The following is a 5,000-nucleotide window of genomic DNA, read 5'->3' on the forward strand; positions in this document are numbered from 1 at the left end:
TTGGTTTCCCGGAGGCTGCCCGCCGAGTCATCGGAGGAACTGCGGCGGATCGCTGGCTGGCATCGTTTATGGTTAGAACTAGGGCGGTATCTGATCGCCTTCGAACCTCTAACTTTCGTTCTTGATTAATGAAAACATACTTGGCAAATGCTTTCGCTTCTGTTCGTCTTGCGACGATCCAAGAATTTCACCTCTAACGTCGCAATACGAATGCCCCCGCCTGTCCCTATTAATCATTACCTCGGGTTCCGAAAACCAACAAAATAGAACCGAGGTCCTATTCCATTATTCCATGCACACAGTATTCAGGCGGGCTTGCCTGCTTTAAGCACTCTAATTTGTTCAAAGTAAACGTGCCGGCCCACCGAGACACTCAACAAAGAGCACCCTGGTAGGATTTAAACGGGGTCCGCCTCGGGACGCGAAAGCACCCCTTCGGCTCGCCCCACCGGCAGGACGTCCCACGATACATGCCAGTTAAACACCGACGGGCGGTGAACCAACAGCGTGGGACACAAATCCAACTACGAGCTTTTTAACCGCAACAACTTTAATATACGCTATTGGAGCTGGAATTACCGCGGCTGCTGGCACCAGACTTGCCCTCCAATAGATACTCGTTAAAGGATTTAAAGTGTACTCATTCCGATTACGGGGCCTCGGATGAGTCCCGTATCGTTATTTTTCGTCACTACCTCCCCGTGCCGGGAGTGGGTAATTTGCGCGCCTGCTGCCTTCCTTGGATGTGGTAGCCGTTTCTCAGGCTCCCTCTCCGGAATCGAACCCTGATTCCCCGTTACCCGTTACAACCATGGTAGGCGCAGAACCTACCATCGACAGTTGATAAGGCAGACATTTGAAAGATGCGTCGCCGGTACGAGGACCGTGCGATCAGCCCAAAGTTATTCAGAGTCACCAAGGCAAACGGACCAGACAAGCCAATCCGATTGGTTTTGATCTAATAAAAGCGTCCCTTCCATCTCTGGTCGGGACTCTGTTTGCATGTATTAGCTCTAGAATTACCACAGTTATCCAAGTAACGTGGGTACGATCTAAGGAACCATAACTGATTTAATGAGCCATTCGCGGTTTCACCTTAATGCGGCTTGTACTGAGACATGCATGGCTTAATCTTTGAGACAAGCATATGACTACTGGCAGGATCAACCAGGGAGCTGCGTCAACTAGAGCTGAGCAGCCGGCCGCCCGGGAGTGTGTCCCGGGGGCCCGCGCGAACACGCAAGCGTCCGCTCAATTATTCTGCAAACAGGAGGAGGCCGAGCTCCCCTGCACGATACACCTCGAAACCCTCTCAGGTCCCGGCGGCGCGCAGCGCCGTCCTAGGTACTTGGTCGGTTTCGAGAGAGGCGCAATCGCCCGGAGTTAGGCGAGTAGACGGTTTTAGTGCGAACACCCTTGCTCCCAACTGAGCTTGCCGCTGCCGACAGAGGCCCGGGAGCGTGCTGTCGTGGCATTGCCGGCGGGAGACAACACGCGCCACCTATGGTGACCGGCAGCTCCAACGCCAGCGCCACACAAGGGCAAAGCCCCACTTGGGTGCAGAAGCGAACTCTCCCAGCACAGCGCACGCGCCAACACGTCCGCACAACTGCGATACAAACCACCTGCGAGAACCGCTGGGGCGACCGAGCAGCAGACGGCGTCGCGGCGCCGAGTGCCAGGCGGCGGCGCATCCTCAACGCACACAGTCCTCAATCAGACCAGCACACTGCAGATGTCCACCGCGCTTCGCACCGGGCTCGGCTGAACCAACTTTGGCCGCCAGGCGCCGCGTGCAGGGTGCGCCGCAGCGTAGCTGCGCCGCCTGCCGGGCCCGTCGGCTGGCGCTCCTGCCACTCGGCGCCCCCCACCAGCCGCCTGTTGCGCGTGCGCCCACGCAGCGCGCGGCCAACACGCCGGGCGGCCCCCCTTCACCGGCCGGGAACAGTCCCACCAAGCCACCGCCGCGTATCGCTTCATACCCACATGGGCCTAGTCACGCGTGTGGATGTGGCGGGTACCGCTGAAACAACCGGTTAATAGCTGTACCGATCGTCGCCATCACAGATTCACCTCCAGCGTGAACAACCGCTCAACAACGGATTTCCAGTTCATTTGCGTATCTTGGGCAGTAAACGTAGATGTCCACCTACATTTGCGAATTCAACAATTCTTGCATGCCAGGATGTCATGTGTCACGACACGCTACATCAGACCACATACACACTGCGACATGTGCAGAAGAGAACACGTGGAAGGTGGCCCGCGCACGTATGCGATGTACCTTCCGCGATCCACTGTCAACCGGCATCTGCGGCATGTCCCAGATATGGAACGCGGTCCACCAGGGTAGCACTTTGTGTGAGGCAATACGACAAAGTCGGAATACACGCGTCACTACATCAGACGGCTCACGCTGACCTGACCTGACCTGACTCACCGCACCACCACCCCCAGCGACCCAGGGTGACATACAATGCGTTCGTACGTTCCTCCCACACGCCTCTACGGCGTACCACAGTGCAACCTAGCTGTTATTGGGAGACGAGACAAGTAGCATCAAGCACAACATATGGAAATTGAGATTCGACACCGTTGGGCACAGCCAGCGTACGGTCACACGTATCACACTACTTCACTCTGTACGTAACGACCGATGATCGGTACAGCGTGTGGGTTACGCGTACGACATCAGCGGACAATGGACACAGACCATACCACGACGTACACTGAGGGCGTCGACATCTGAATGCAACTGAACAGCTGCGAGGCTCATTTAACACTCAAACGCCAGACCGACCAGCTTGAGAGGACAGAGACACAAAGAGGGGGACAGAGGGGGACAGAGGGGGGGGAGGGGGGGGGGTCGGCGATATAGTCCTATTGCAGTACAATTGACAGTGGATAGCAGGAATATGTGGAAAGTAAGCAACACTCGCAAGACATCTACATGAGGATAACAACGACACCAGAGATTCCGAGCAGTGAACTATGTTAGGCAAAGGGACAACGTGGGTTAGGTTAAGGGACAACGTGGGTTAGGTTAAGGGACAACGTGGGTTAGGTTAAGGGACAACGTGGGTTAGGTTAAGGGACAACGTGGGTTAGGTTAAGGGACAACGTGGGTTAGGTTAAGGGACAACGTGGGTTAGGTTAAGGGACAACGTGGGTTAGGTTAAGGGACAACGTGGGTTAGGTTAAGGGACAACGTGGGTTAGGTTAAGGGACAACGTGGGTTAGGTTAAGGGACAACGTGGGTTAGGTTAAGGGACAACGTGGGTTAGGTTAAGGGACAACGTGGGTTAGGTTAAGGGACAACGTGGGTTAGGTTAAGGGACAACGTGGGTTAGGTTAAGGGACAACGTGGGTTAGGTTAAGGGACAACGTGGGTTAGGTTAAGGGACAACGTGGGTTAGGTTAAGGGACAACGTGGGTTAGGTTAAGGGACAACGTGGGTTAGGTTAAGGGACAACGTGGGTTAGGTTAAGGGACAACGTGGGTTAGGTTAAGGGACAACGTGGGTTAGGTTAAGGGACAACGTGGGTTAGGTTAAGGGACAACGTGGGTTAGGTTAAGGGACAACGTCGGTTAGGTTAAGGGACAACGTCGGTTAGGTTAAGGGACAACTTGAGTTAGGTTAAGGGACAACTTGAGTTAGGTTAAGGGACAACTTGAGTTAGGTTAAGGGACAACTTGAGTTAGGTTAAGGGACAACTTGAGTTAGGTTAAGGGACAACTTGAGTTAGGTTAAGGGACAACTTGAGTTAGGTTAAGGGACAACTTGAGTTAGGTTAAGGGACAACTTGAGTTAGGTTAAGGGACAACGTGGGTTAGGTTAAGGGACAAATTGAGTTAGGTTAAGGGACAACTTGAGTTAGGTTAAGGGACAACTTGAGTTAGGTTAAGGGACAACTTGAGTTAGGTTAAGGGACAACTTGAGTTAGGTTAAGGGACAACTTGAGTTAGGTTAAGGGACAACTTGAGTTAGGTTAAGGGACAACTTGAGTTAGGTTAAGGGACAACTTGAGTTAGGTTAAGGGACAACTTGAGTTAGGTTAAGGGACAACTTGAGTTAGGTTAAGGGACAACTTGAGTTAGGTTAAGGGACAACTTGAGTTAGGTTAAGGGACAACTTGAGTTAGGTTAAGGGACAACTTGAGTTAGGTTAAGGGACAACTTGAGTTAGGTTAAGGGACAACTTGAGTTAGGTTAAGGGACAACTTGAGTTAGGTTAAGGGACAAATTGAGTTAGGTTAAGGGACAAATTGAGTTAGGTTAAGCTATAATCTGGTACAGCCACAGTTAGGTTAAGCGATAATCTGGTACAGCCACAGTTAGGTTAAGCGATAATCTGGTACAGCCACAGTTAGGTTAAGCGATAAACTGGTACAGCCACAGTTAGGTTAAGCGATAAACTGGTACAGCCACAGTTAGGTTAAGCGATAAACTGGTACAGCCACAGTTAGGTTAAGCGATAAACTGGTACAGCCACAGTTAGGTTAAGCGATAAACTGGTACAGCCACAGTTAGGTTAAGCGATAAACTGGTACAGCCACAGTTAGGTTAAGCGATAAACTGGTACAGCCACAGTTAGGTTAAGCGATAAAGTTGGTTAAATTTGGTATTGTGTGGGAAGGGGGCAGAGAGAGAGGGGGGGGGGGGTGGATAGTGGTGGCAGTACACGGATGCCTGAGTCACCGTCAGATACGTCACGTCGGTTCGATGCTTGTAGCAAGAGGCTGGCGGATGTGTGTCTCTCACTTCTGCAATTTTTCATGTGGTATAACACGAGGGCGGGGGATGATATTTGGTGCCCCTCTGTGTAGGATGTGTGTTGGTGGTGTTGATTTATCTGAGCAATGGTAGTTGTCGGAGGAGTGGGGTATTGTGCTTTTATAGGTGGACCTACTGCTCTGGTTATCATAGTGTCGACGGTGCAATGTGGCAGAGAGGATGCACTCGACATTGTCGCATTCCAGATGTTTACGTATTGTGTGTCT

General features: G+C 52.1%; 1 non-coding gene across 1 annotated transcript in view; it reads right to left on the reverse strand.

Moving 5' to 3' along the window:
• The window catches only part of LOC126333617 (small subunit ribosomal RNA), a 1,893-nt gene extending 719 nt beyond the window's left edge, over positions 1-1,174 (reverse strand). Inside the window, exon 1 of the ribosomal RNA XR_007564277.1 lies at positions 1-1,174. This exon is cut by the window's left edge and continues 719 nt beyond it. This is a non-coding gene — a ribosomal RNA (small subunit ribosomal RNA).
• Between the last annotated feature and the right edge of the window lie 3,826 nt (positions 1,175-5,000).

This window comes from Schistocerca gregaria, unplaced genomic scaffold, assembly GCF_023897955.1.
Source record: "Schistocerca gregaria isolate iqSchGreg1 unplaced genomic scaffold, iqSchGreg1.2 ptg001613l, whole genome shotgun sequence".
Classification (NCBI taxonomy): Eukaryota; Metazoa; Arthropoda; class Insecta; order Orthoptera; family Acrididae; genus Schistocerca; species Schistocerca gregaria.